Raw genomic sequence first — 14,549 nt, 5'->3', positions numbered from 1 at the left:
TGGCCTTTACACATAGAAAAGTTCCCCCTCTCCCTGTTGTAGATGAGCAATTTAATGAAAATGATATTGAAATTGCCTTTTCTATGAAAACTAGTAAATCAATTACAAAAGCAATTTCTTTACCCAGTGTGATTTTATTGTGTTTGACCAGGGCATTTGATAAGCATTAGTTCTTGCTGAGAGTAAAGAGTAAATTTTGTTTCAGGCTTGGCTATTAAGATGAAATGGTTGCATCAGAAAAGTAGTTTATTTGAAGACTGAGGATTTTTTTTTAAATTCTCTCTATCTAATGGCTTATCTATACCAGCAAGAAAATGGGTATCTGAATTTCAGGCCAGTTTTAGAGATATCAAAGAATGTCATTGGCACATAGTTTAAGTCCATTTTTGTGGTCATTTTCATGACACTGACGTCTGTATAGATAGAGAAATTATTCTTTGGGTTCTGCATTTCCTTAGGATTTGTGATGGTTAAAAATTTCATATAAAAATGTATGTGTCATAGAAAGTCACGTTAAAATATGTACATTGGAGAACACTGCATATAAAAATGCAATAGGAAGTGACATATTGGAATAAACAAAAATGCAGGTAACAAAAATGTATTGGCTTTGTGCGTGAATTTTAAATAGTATTAAATAGCAGAATGGGCACACAATTGACCATATGCAATACTGAGATCAGCCACGCTTAGATTAATTCACAGATCTCTCGTGAACAAGAAGCCTTCTTAAATCAAACTTCATATTGTGCATCAGAAGCTAATTAACCAGAAGGAACACGTTTTAATGCAGAACTTGGGAGCATACACTATATTGCCAAAAGTATTCACTCACCCATCCAAATAATCAGAATCAGGTGTTCCAATCACTTCCATGGCCACAGGTGTATAAAACCAAGTACCTAGGCATGCAGACTGTTTTTACAAACATTTGTGAAAGAATGGGTGGCTCTCAGGAGCTCAGTGAATCCCAGCGTGGAACTGTGATAGGATGCCACCTGTGCAACAAATCCAGTCGTGAAATTTACTCGCTCCTAAATATTCCACAATCAACTTTCAGCTGTATTATAAGAATGTGGAAGTATTTGGGAACGACAGCAACTCAGCCATGAAGTGGTAGGCCACGTAAACTCGTCCAACATCAGTGTGTGATGTCACAAATGCGCTTCTGGAAGAATGGTCATAAATACCCATAAACACACTCCTGAACCTTGTGGACAACCTTCCCAGAAGAGTTGAAGCTGTTATAGCTGCAAAGGGTGGACCGACATCATATTAAAACCTGTGGATTAGGAATGGGATATCATTTACAGTAAGTTCATATGCGAGTAAAGGGAGGTGAGTGAAAAGTTTTGGCAATATAGTGTATATGCAAATTTTGTATATTTGAAACAAATCATTGTTAGGCTTAGCTGGAAAAAAACAAAGCAAAACAAAATCCTCATACATACTACCAAGTTTGATGCATTTTGGTTCAGCACAATATTTATAAAAGGATATGGATATAGGTGTATACATATGTGTATATTATACATTAGTCATGCGAATTAGGATATTTATTTATTCTATTCAACTCTGTCTGATTCTTGGACATTGCTTAGATAAGTCCCTGCAGGTTTCTTGGCAAGTTTTTTCAGAAGTATCGTATTTTTCAGAGTATAAGATGCGCTGAAGTATAAGATGCACCTACCTTTTGGGGAGGAAAACAAGGGAAAAAATCTGCCTCTGTCTCCCAGCAATTTGCCTCCTTGCAGCAAACAGACTATTTCAGTTTCAGTTCCAGTTTACCCTGATTAGCCCAAGGAGAAAAAAAAAATTGCCTCTGTCTCCCAGCAATTTGCCTCCTTGCAGCAAACAGCATGTTTCAGTTTCAATTTCAGCACAGCTTGATTAGCACAAGCAGCTGATTGTCAGTTGGATCAGCCTCCCAACTATCATCTGTTTCAGGCTGCAGGGATGGCCATAGCCTATAGCCACCTGTGCAAGCCCCGTTTTCAGCCTCTGCATGCTCTGTTTTTGGCCTCTTTTTGCCCCATTTTCTGCCCGTTTCGGGCAGCAGGGATCAGAATGAGCAGAAAATGGGTGACATGGAGGCCAAAAATGGGGCAGGCAGAGGCAGCAATAGGCAATAGCCATCCCTGCAGCCTGAAACAGTTGATGGTCGGGAGGCCGATCAAACTGACAATCAGCTCCTTGTGCTAATCAAGCTGTGCTGAAGCTGAAACTGAAACAGGCTGTTTGCTGTTTGCTGCAAGGAAGGAGGCAGAGGTCAAAGGACAAAGGGTGGCGTCCAGCAGGTGGGCTGGACTACATTTGGTGTATAAGATGCACCTAAATTTTCACCCTCTTTTAGGGGAAGTGCTTCTTATACTCCGAAAAATACGGTAGTTAGACATTACCTCCTTCCTTGGCTAAAAGAAAGAGACTATCTTTGTGGACTAGAACTCCTGGTTTCTAGCCTGATGCCATAACCATTACAACAAGCTGGCTGTGAGCATATTTATTATATCAACTCAAATTGTATGTGTTTCTATGTCTGAGTCTGTGTGATAATGGGGAACTTCAGAAAGGCCTTCGCATAGAGTCTTGCATTATATGTTTCTGTCACATCACCAGTAGCTCATTTCCTTTGAAAGCAATTATAGCAGGAAAAAGTCAGCTTGTCTATCTGCATCAATGTTAATTTAATACCAACTATTTTTCCAATAGATTCCTTTTTTTTATTTGATCCTATCTTTTTTATTATTATTATTATTAACAGTTGAAAGCAGACACCTCATTTCACAAATGATTATATCCTTATTTATGCCGCTTGCTCAGTCTCAGGCTGACAATGGTAACCTAATATATGAAAATTATATTTATACATTTGTGGTTATGGAGGTTCCAAAAGGGAAGCCAACTGATATTTGATATTATTTTATTTTTGTCATTGAAATGTTATCTTCCTATTCATCCTTCCCTCACTCTTAAAAAGAACAACAACAGGCGCTGCTTTTCTTCTCCTTTAAAACTATTCTATTCTGTCCCTTGCAGGACATCAAATGAAAATGATAGAAAAAGAAGCATAATCCTTTAGCAATATATCCATTTTCCCCACATTTTCTTTTATGATCAGAGAAGCCGTAGCCCCAGTGAGCATTTCAGCAGATGTAATCATTTGTGGAAATTCTGTCCTCAAATTTAATTTGCTTTCATAAAAACACACTGAAATAAAATGATAGCATGGCATATTGGCAAAAATATGATTCATTGATTTTAATTTAAAAATTGCTTGCTGAGATTTGTCTGAACACCACCTACTGTGACAATAGCAAAGGTGATTCAGGGAAAGACTCAGAGCAATTTTCTTTTGTCTCTTCCTGCTGAATGCAATATTTCAGACCCACCCATCAAGTAAATGGAAACTTTATTTGACTGTGCATGCCTTTGATCTCTGGAAGATATTATTTTCACTTTCTGAGACAGAACCAAACAGAATATGTTCCTTTATGTTTAGTAAGTCTAGAGATCATACACCCCCAAATAGAAGATGACTTTAATAGGACTACATTATGGCAGTGCCTCAGGCTTGTACTCGATTGCTCCAGAAGTCAGGACCAATACCAGTAAGTCTTGAATGATAGGACTGGGCTTATTACTTAGACAGTGAGGGAGAAATATAAGATTGTCCTTGCAGATGGTCCAGAAACTTCAGCTTTTGCAAAGAAAAAAAAAGGGACAATTAAAGTGCAGAATTGAAATGAGTGTTAGCTTTACATCCTGAAATAATTGCATCTTAGTCCCAAAAATCTCATTTATGGGGCCATCTCAACATTTGCAACTCTTCATGGAATCAATCTGTCTAATGGAGCCGTTCCTCTTCAGATGAGGGAGAAGGTCATTCGGTGACAAAATCTGTCAGTCAAGACCCACTACACCTTAGCAATTGGAGATTCTGGAAGTCTCCTTATTGGGGTTTTTTTTTGGTTTTATTTTGTTTTTAGCACTGAGCAAAACACTTTTTAATTCTTTCTGGACTTTCAGTTTATTACATTTTTATTATTATTGGGTATATAAAGATATAAAGCTTCTGAAATTGTTATTTTAATTGTTCAGTGCACCCAACTCATCTTACAGGACTATTGGTGTAGGAAAAATGGGAGGAGAAAAGATTATTTTGTATGCAAGATCCAATCTGGGTCAGTCACCAAGACAGAGGTTTAGTCTTTCTGAGCTTTCAGACTTGTGTTGGACTCCATCTCAAGGGAACTTCTCTCTAGCAAAATATGTGGTGCTAGAGAGCAGTTCCCTCAGGATGAGCTACAACATGAGTCTGAAAGCTCAGAGGAGTAAAGCTCTGGTCCCAGTGACTGACCCAGATTGGATCCTGCAACATTATTCTGGAACACATATATTTGCCTTCATTCATGAGAACTGTGTATGTTAGCTGCTGTGAGTTGCTTATAAAGTATTAAAGCAGGATTTAAAAAAATCAAATAAAGAAGTTATTATAATATGATAATTGGGATAAGTAGAGGTTATTATGCGATAAACAATGTTTAATTTAAAAATTATCTTGGACACCATCCACTATTAATTGCATTAATTAAGAAATTAATCAAACTAAAAACTGTTAGGATCATAATACCTTTATAGGAATTTCTGATGGGATTACTCTCGCAATACTTGTTATACTTCTGGTTATTATTTTTCAAATATACTGTTGGATATCCGGAAAAGATACAGAAATGAAAATTAAATTTCAAGGAACTGGAATTATTTATTTAGCTATTCAATTTCTATACTGCCATCATTAAAAAAAACTCTCAGCAGTACACTTAATCTCAAAACATCTATGATGAAACATCCTGAAATGTCTTAGTGTTCTGGTGTTTTGGCTTAATGAAAGCATGAGTAACAGGAATATGAAAGAGGTATATAAAACTATGCAGTGGCTAGTGGGCACATTTGACATTCTTTGAACCTTCTCTCAGCGAGATGGGTGATTAATAAATACAAAATATAAATTAATTTAAAATAATTAAAATAATAAAACATTAAAAAGTAATAAAACATTAGAAAACATTAAAAAATAAAAATAGAAAAATGAAATGAAATGAAATGACATTCTTGCAAAATACTTCTGGATTGGGCTTACCCAGGTAAAGCAGTTTCTCCTAGCCAGGAGCAATTTCATTCTTCATACTTTGTTTGATATATTTTTAAAACATTCCAAACTGACACATTTTGGTTTAGGGTGCTTGCTAGGGATGCTTTCATGTACACATCAGAAACACATTTTGTTATGTACTGAACTTTCCCTGCCATAGACTTGCATTGCTGACTCCTGATTGGCTAACACGCAGCAGCCTGCCGGCAGGAGAATCCAGCCATCTGATTGGTTACACGCCTGACAGCTCAACTATAAAAGAGCTGTCAGCTGTCTTTTGCTGCTGTTTGCCGGTCCGAGATTTGCCGTACTTATGAGCTGTTTGTCACTTTTAATAAAGGTTGTGTTAGCTTCAACCTGCCTTGCCTCAGCCCCTGTCTGCCTCATTCTCCCTACAGAACACTGGCGATGAGTATGGGATACGAACCCACGCGTGCAAAGCACAATGGATTAGCAAGGGTCAGACGCAGGTAGCCTCGCAATATCCCGGGCGGATATTGGCATGGTTAATTCCTCCACGAGGAGGACTGAGGCAGTGGGAGCAGGGTCCTCCATTGGCGCTGGCAAAGGGCAGCGACTGAGGGCATCCACATGCCCCAAATTCTTCCCTGGCCTATAGACAAGCTAGTAATTGTATGCTGCCAGGAAAACGGTCCATCTGGACATTCTAGGCGACAAAATTTGCGGCATCTGGTGGTGTCCCACCAAGAGACCCAAGAGGGGCTTATGGTCTGTAACCAACTGAAAGGCCCCACCATATACGTAATCATGAAAACGCTTGACCCCTGCTACAGCAGCTAGAGCCTCTTTGTCTAGCTGGCTGTAGTTTCTTTCTGCAGCTGAGAGGGTGCGGGAATAATAGGCAATTGGGCTTCTGAGCCATTAGGGAGAACGTGGCTCAGAACAACCCCAATGCCAAAACCAAGGGAAAGCGGTCACTATACTGGACCAGCAGTGACTGGAACATGAGAACATCCTTGACTGCCTTAAAAGCATGGGCTTCCTTAGGACCCCAATGCCAGGGAGTCTTAGAGTCGAGGAGCCTGTGAAGAGGCTCTGCCAATGAAGCCTTATGGGGCAAAACTATGGCATAAAAATTGAGAAGCCCCAGAAAAGCTTGAAGCTCTACCTTAGATGTGGGTGTGGGGGATTTTTTGATTGCCTCTATTTTGGACGGGTACGGTGGATGCCTTTGACATCCACGAGGTACCCCAAAAATTCTACACTGGGGACTCCTAACTTGCATTTGCCTCACTCACTTGGCGAAATCTATGCAGGACCACCCTTAACTTGACGATGAGGTCGGCTTGATCCTTGGTGGATACAAGCACATCATCAAAATAAGGCACCACCCCAGGCAGCCCTTGGAGAAATCGCTCCATTAGGCTTTGAAAAATGCCTGGGGCAATGCTAACCCCTAACTGTCACCTCTTACATTTAAAAGCTCCCCGGTGGGTCACGGTGGTCTGAGCTAAGGCAGTGGCCTCGTCCACCGGTAGCTGCTGATAGGCTTGTGCTAAGTCTAACTTGGCAAAGACATTACCCCGCCCCAGGGAGTGGAGCAGATACTGCACCACAAGTACAGGGTAAGGGTTGGCTTGCAACCCCCTATTGATAGTGCACTTAAAGTCACCACAGATTCTAATGTTCCCATCCTGTTTGATGGGTATCACAATGGGGGTCTCCCAGGGAGAGTGGTCCACTGCCTCTAGGACCCCCTGTGCAATTAGTTTGTCTAACTCTAGGTCTACCTTGGGCCACAGGGCAAATGGCACTCTCCTAGGCTTAAGGCGGATTGGTGCCACCTGGAGGTCCAAATTAAAGGAAATAGGTGTCCCCATATATTTACCCAGCCGGTCGTCGAAAACGTCTGTGAACTCGCTGGTCAGCGCAGTGAAAGGGTCTGGCACCACAGAGTAGATGCCAGAAACATTGAGCCCCAGCGCAGAGAACCAGTCCAGTCCTAGGAGGCTGGGCAGCTGGCCGTCAACTATGATGAGAGGAAGGGGCCCTTTGAAATTTTGGCAGGCGACTTGGAATGTGCCACAGCCCACAATAGGAATTAGTTGCCCTTGATAGTCCTTGAGGCGAATTGGGCATTGCTGGAGGGCAGCCTTAGCAAGGCTGGGCACTATCCGCTTGATAACGGCCCACGAGACAAGGGACTTGGAAGACCCCGTGTCCACCTCCATTTTACAGGGTTTCCCCTCAATGTGAACAGTCATATAAATTTTGTGAGCCGGCTTTGAGAGCGATGCGTGACTGACAGCCCATTCAGAGTGCTGCTGGTCATCAGCAATGGTGAAACAGTCCCGGCGGTGCACAGGTGCTTGTCTTGTGGACTGCCTTGGCAAGGCGTGTTCAGGAGGCTGAAGAGCAACAGGCATGGCCGCCCTGCACACCTTGGCCAAATGTCCCTTCCTGTCACAACGTTGACAGATGGCGGTTTTGAACCTGCAATTTGCCCTTGCATGGTTCCCGCCACAGCTGAGGCAACCGGCTGAGGCAAAAAGTCTCTTTGTGACCGGCTTTTTCAGGTTGTCAGGTTGAGGCGGCTGATGTCCTCTTCAATGTCTGAGAGATCGTCTGCTTCAACCTCATCATAGTGGACAGTGTGGCCCCTGCTGGCATGAGTGGCTGGACTGGGTGCTCAGGGGGTGGCCACAAGGGTCAGTAGGTCAGGAGTTCCAGCCCTTTTGTGTACACCAACATGAGCTATCCATTCTCAATGGATGCTTGCTGTGGGGAAACCGCTTAATACCTTCCCCCAAGCTCAGGGCACCAATTTTGAACTGCCTGCACACTGCTCACCCAGGAATCATGCGCATGAAGGCGCTGGGCAGGAGCTACATGTGGTGGCCCAAAATTGACCAGCAGATTGAAGACTGGGTGGCTGCCTGCCAACAATGCCAGCAGTCAAGGCCAGCTCCCCTGTCAGTGCCAGACAGGGAGTGGGACATGCCCCAGGCTCCATGGGCACGAATCCAGTTGGATTTCGCTGGGCCATTTCTGGGGCAGAATTTTCTAATTGTAGTGGACACCTACTCGAAGTGGGTGGAGCTGGCACTCATGCCATCTACCACTTCAGAGGCCGTCATTAAAGTACTGGAAAGACTTTTTGCAACCCATGGGTTACCTGATGTGGTGGTGTTCAACAGCGGGCCCCAGTTCATGTCGGCACCATCCCAATTGTTCCTAGGCCAGCTAGGCATCCGACATGCGACCACAGCTCCGTTTCACCCAGCAGGCAACAGCCTGACTGAACGGACCGTCCAGTCTGCTAAGGAGGCATTGGGCCACCTGGGGCCAAGCAATTGGCAAAATAAATTGTCCCAATACCTCCTGGTGCAACATACAATACCGTGTCCGGTCACTAACCAAAGCCCAGCAGAATGGCTCCGGACATCCCTGGACCGGCTGCTCCCCAGCTATGTTTCAGAAGAAAGCCCCATCACAGACAGCACTGCTCGAGCCTTTAACTTGGGAAACCTGGTCTATGCTCAGAATTTTGGGGCTAAACCAGGGTGGCTCCCTGGACAAATAACAGAGCTAACTGGACCCTACTCTTATAGGGTCCAGCTCGACGAAGGGAGGGAGTGGCGCCAACACATTAATCAATTTCGACAAAGATCGACCAGTGCCTCAGACTTCCAACCAGGGCAGGCCCAATCCTGCCCTGGTGAACTAACGCTGCCCGAAGCTGCTTCCGCGCCTGTCTCCAACGACTTCTCATTGCCAACCCTACCTGGTAGTCCAGTTGGTCCAGCGATGGTCACTCGTCCTGCCATCTCGGCCGCTCAGTCTCCAGCAGTTCCACAGGCTCAGCCAGCAGAGACTCCTCCTATGGCCGCCGCCCCTGAACTTAGAAGATCAGGGCGGATCCGACGTCGGCCAGCATACTTGGCGGACTACTCATGTACCAACTGGGAGGAGAGGGGTGTTATGTACTGAACTTTCCCTGCCATAGACTTGCATTGCTGACTCCTGATTGGCTAACACGCAGCAGCCTGCCAGCGGGAGAATCTGATTGGTTGCACACCTGACAGCTCGACTATAAAAGAGCTGTCAGCTGTCTTTTGCTACTGTTTGCCGGTCCAAGATTTGCCGTACTTATGAGCTGTTTGTCACTTTTAATAAAGGTTGTGTTAGCTTCAACCTGCCTTGCCTCAGTCCCTGTCTGCCTCATTCTCCCTACAGAACACATTTCATCCTATAAATCTGGATCATTATGTAGACCTAATATTTCAATCTGTTAAAAGTGGAGGAGAATGATGTTAGATTTGGACATCATTGGCAATATGTTAATTTGCAGTGTGTGTGAATGAGAGAGATTCTATATTATGTTTGTGTGTTTGTGTCTATTTTTAGGTGTGTGTCCATCTGAAGTCCTCAAGACTGCTAAACAAAGGTTACCAGGCTAAGAAGACGCATTAGAGAAGTAGAGGTCAGAAAGATAAATACTGTGTGCTCCAAAGAACCATCCAGCTGCAGTATAATAACACAGTAACAGCACAGCTACCGGCAGCAAAAACTGAACAGTAGTGGAATAACTTGTGGCAGAAAGATAAAATATATAACATCAATGTTAAGGGGTTGCAGGATCTGAGAGCACATGACAACAATCTCCCAGAACAGGAATCAGTCTCCATGACAGTAGCAAATATACAACAGCAGGTCAAGAACATGTAGAGTTGGACAGCACATGGCCCAGACATACCATATCCACTACCTAAGAAACAAACATCAGTGCATGAATGCCTAGCAGTACAGATGAACCAGGTTCTAGTAGCAAACCAGCTTGGCTATCACAAGGAAGGTCAATATTGAACATGAAAGACTCCTCCATAAGGTCCAATAACTGGCTAATGACCTGCCTCCCCACAACATTGAAAGCAACACTGGTCCCTGCATAGAACATTTTGTATGTGTCCAGTTGAAATTTCATATACTGTTTTGACAAATTTTCAACAGTTCACCAGCATGTAAGATTATTCTGTGAAATATAAATGCATTGTATTTACCATATCAATATATCCCTTTCTTTTTGTGCAAGATAAAAGAATCTATGCATCTAAACTATTATTTAGATAAAATGATGCTTTTATTTGGTTTTCTAAAACTGAAATATGATCTGCAATGGCATAGCTTTTCAAACTTTCATTTTTGCAGAAATAGGCAGGCATCAAAAACAGGATCTATCAAACTCCAGATGTGTCACCATCATGGGTTATAGCATGCTTGATAGGCTACAATAGTTTCCTATTTTTATTAATATCTCCAACAATTTTTAAATGAGGTTTACCTACAGAATACCCATAGGGTATAATTTTCTAGAAATTCTCAGCAAAATGCCTTAGATGATATATAATAATATGTAAATTAAATGCAAATTACAGACCACCAGAGCCACCTGGGCAGCGTATGCAGGTTTCATCCTGAGACCTAATAAATGCCTGCCATTGAAAATATGTGTTATCTTACCACAGCTCATGTAGACAACCTTGTAGGCAATATAGAAATGCAATCAATACCCCTATGTTTTGAATGATGGTAGGATTAATTAACAACTACATAGCTCTCTTGTCATTTGGTTGCTTGTGTAAATTACCAGAAGCTGTAGAAGAATTAATAATGAATGACTTTATGGGATAAACAATTTAACTCTGCAATTGAACTTGCCACAAGAAAAAACTGAGGAGATTCTAATACGCACCAACCTGACTACATATACAACTTCTCATATGATGGGCCGAAATCTAGGTACTGATGACATACCAAGAATTATTTTATATGTATGTACCACAATAAATGATCTGTGATCTAAATTAATGAAGTTTAATATTTAAATTGACAGAACCATTAAACATATGCAGTAAGGGGTGCTCTTATTGACACACAATCTTTTAAAAACAAAAAGGCACAAATATATCACCACAAAACAGGGGTGACATTCAATTTTTTCCCTAGCAGTTCTGTTGGCGTGGCTTGGTGGGGGGTGTCCTGTGACTGAGTGGACATGGCCAACTTGATGTCACTCATGGCCATGGCCATTCAGTCACATGACCCCCCAAGCCACGACCACAGAACCCAGTAGTAAAAAAATGTGTGCATGAGCACGAGAAGGACTCATATTGAATGCTGTGGCAGAGAACTGAACTTTTCTCCCTCCATTCACAGCGGAGCTGCTGCTCCCTTTATGGTCCCCCTCCTCCTCCCTCCTAGGGACTACCTTAAAGGGACAGGCTGCAGTAGCCCCGCTGTGAATGGAGGGAGAAACATTCAGATTGGGTGGGGGGAGCAAGGGGCTGGAAGGGCTGAGCAAGCAGCCAAAAGAGGTGAGCAGTGACCGGGCGAGCAGACGACTGAGATGGCGACCAGGCAGGTGTGTGTGGGGCCACCCAGCGGTGATTTTTAGTGAACTGATTCAAATTGTCCCTACTGTTTCACCCGGGCCAGTCTAATCTAGTCAAATTTCACCCCTGCCACAAAATAACACTTTGTAAAGATGTTATACTTCATGGGCATATTCTTTCTCAATAAAGCTACTCTCTGCAAATGCTCTCTATGGAGATGCCTGCTGAATTTCTGCAAATCATTCTCAATCCTGTTCTAAATAAGAAATTAATAAGTGTTTTCCATTGACCATGACATTCTAATTTGTCTAAGGTAAAAATATAGATGAGTAAGTGGAAATTAAGGTTTCTCAAATTCAGGCTGCAAGAATTTGCAGAATGCTTTTATGGCAACAAGGATATGTGGAAATTTCTCTTTATAGACATGTGGGGGTTGTCTGGATGTTTCCAGTTCAGTTCTGGTACACCATTTAAAGAAAATTTCTGTTCACTATGATATTTACTGTATTTTTATGTGTCAGCTTACAATTTAATTGTTTCCCACCTTCAATCAGTCCCAATTTAATGTATTTCTCAATCATAAAATCAAGGTTCTGTAATAGTTCTTTAATAGTTCTGAGATAAAGCTTGAATAGCCAAGCATTTCAATAAGCGAGTCAAGCTTCTCTCAACAATAAGAGAATCTTAACAATACTTCAATATGTTGAACTTACAATATAATAAATAAGAATGAGATGAACACCTTTCAGAAAACTTCGAAGCAAAATTGGCATAAATAAATCTTTACCTAAAGTAAGAATGATAATCAATATAAATAAAATGATGTTGCTTCTGTAATACACAGAATCTTTTCATACATTCAGTATGTAAATTGAATAAAGGCATAGCTTCTTATCTTGGTTTCATAGTAGTTGAAACTACTGTATTTTTCGGAGTATAAGACGCACCAAGATTTTGAAGACACAAATAAAAAAAAAGTTTTTGCACTCTGCAGACTTCCCCAAAATGCTCCATTTTTCACGAAAATGGCTCCATTTTTTGTCAAAAAAGGGCATGCATAACCTTTAGGATGCTTATGGAGTGCTCCTGGTGGCTGGGCGGGTGAAAATGAGCAACAAATGGCCCATTTTCAGTCATTTCTGTCCTTCCCAGCTCCCAGGAGCTTTCTGGAAGCTTCCTAAAGGCTATGCACAGTCATTTTGGTGAAGGGGCAGGGTTTGAGGAGACAAAAAATGCTGTATTCAGTGTATAAGATGCACCCAGATTTTCACCCTCTTCTGAGGGAAAAAGGTATGTCTTATACTCCAAAAACATGGTAGTTCTTACTACTTTCTGAGACTTTCAGGGGCAAAAGACAGGGAGCTAACAAGAAGACTGGCTCCTTTACTCTCTGGATAAAGAGATTAAGTAAGATTGCCCAAGGTATGCTCCATGCAGTTCTTTCTCACAAGGATACTACAAAGCAACAGTCTAGATACTGTGGAAGAATCAGGAGCCAAGTGAATTTACCATCCTTGCTCCAGCTGTAAATAGAGCCTTTTCAAAAGATGCTGAGGTAGCACTTCTCTTTCTAACTACTTTTATAAACTGCCAATTTACCCCTCTAAAGAAGCTAGACATCAGGGGACTTCCGGTGGCGCCGCTGGCCTTGGAGGACGCTCCCTCAGGAACGCCAGCCCGTGTTTGAGTAACAAGCAGCTAGGATAGCATAAATCAGCTATCCAGCAGTTTGAAAACCTCCCCTCGGGAAAAGGAAGGGAGGTGAGCCGTCTGGCAGAGGGTAGAGGTGTCCAGCGGCCCCAAAAGCAATTCTGTGGCGTGAAGGGTGTGAACTCCCCAGGAAGCCCGACAATTTCCTCATCACGGGATGCTGCTGCCTTTGCAGGAACAAAAGGCAGCGTCCACACCTGCAATTTCAAAGTTTATTTTACATCTGAATAAGAAGCAGGCAGAGGAAACCAGGAGGTCAACAAATTGCAAGTACAAGCCTTAACTCCGTAGATTATATCTCTTTCTGTAAACTTAAAGGGAACTTCTTTAAAAAAAATGGCACCGGAATAACAAAGGCTGTGTTGAAAATGAAAGTGAAGCGGAAAGCTGATTAGCATTGTTAAGTGCCTGTTAGTGCTGCTGGAAGACTTCAAAGAATAGGCTGACTTTTTTGGACTGAACAAATTGCTTGTTTAAAAGCTTGATTTGAATATTTTGAAATGGCTTCTAAGCTTGCAAAAGTCAATGCTTCAAAGAGTGCAGGCAGTTTGCCAGCGCAACCATCAAAGTTGCAATCTTTATTACCTCCGGTGGACACACAATCACAAACTCTGACACTGGAGGCCTTACAAAACAACTGACAAAATGCATTAAAAGAGTCTTGGAGGGGAAAATTACAAGTGCCTTTAAAGATGTCTCTGATGAAATATCTGGAATTAAGGATTTAATCCAAACACGTAACCAAGAGATAAGGGAGGATATAGTTGAGGCACTTAAAGGATTATTTGGCTACGTAGCATCTCTCGATGAGAAGATGGAAGAAATTAATGAGGCTAATAAAAGTTGGACAACAAACTTGTGGAGGCACAAATCAAAATTGACAAGTCGGAGGCAGACCTTACGATGATGCAATATAGAACAATGGAATTTGCTCTGAGGATAAGGGGGTTGAAGGAACATGGCCAAGAAAATTTAAGAGAGATTTTTGCAGACACTCTCATTCAATTAACTGGGGAATCAAAGGCCGAATGCGCCTGGCAAATTGACAAAATTTATTGCGCTAATTCATGGATTGCCAGACAAAGACAACTGCCAAGAGATATCATAATCTATTTTGTCACCAGGAAAATTAGGAATGAAATATTGCAAACAATCTATAAAAACAAACTGCAAGTGGCAGGTCAAGATGTGATAGTACTGAAGGACCCCCCCCCCCAAATGTTGAGATCTAGAAAGGATTATGCATTTCTAGTGGACAAACTTAGAAAACACCAGATTCAATACAGATGAAGAGATGGGAGACAGATGGGAGACCCCAGCCGGACTGGTGGTGA

At 42.2% G+C, this 14,549-nt stretch overlaps 1 long non-coding RNA gene across 1 annotated transcript in view; it reads left to right on the top strand.

Moving 5' to 3' along the window:
- Positions 1-10,082, top strand: part of LOC309383747 — a 72,316-nt gene extending 62,234 nt beyond the window's left edge. The window contains exon 3 of the long non-coding RNA XR_014173912.1: positions 9,521-10,082. This is a non-coding gene — a long non-coding RNA (uncharacterized lncRNA). The remainder of the gene's footprint in view (positions 1-9,520) is intronic.
- The last annotated feature ends 4,467 nt before the right edge of the window (positions 10,083-14,549 follow it).

Source organism: Natrix helvetica (genome assembly GCF_964273705.1).
Source record: "Natrix helvetica genome assembly, chromosome: 1".
NCBI classification, from domain to species: Eukaryota; Metazoa; Chordata; class Lepidosauria; order Squamata; family Natricidae; genus Natrix; species Natrix helvetica.
The sequence above is the reverse complement of the archived record's forward strand: the minus strand, read 5'-3'. Positions and strand labels throughout refer to the sequence as shown.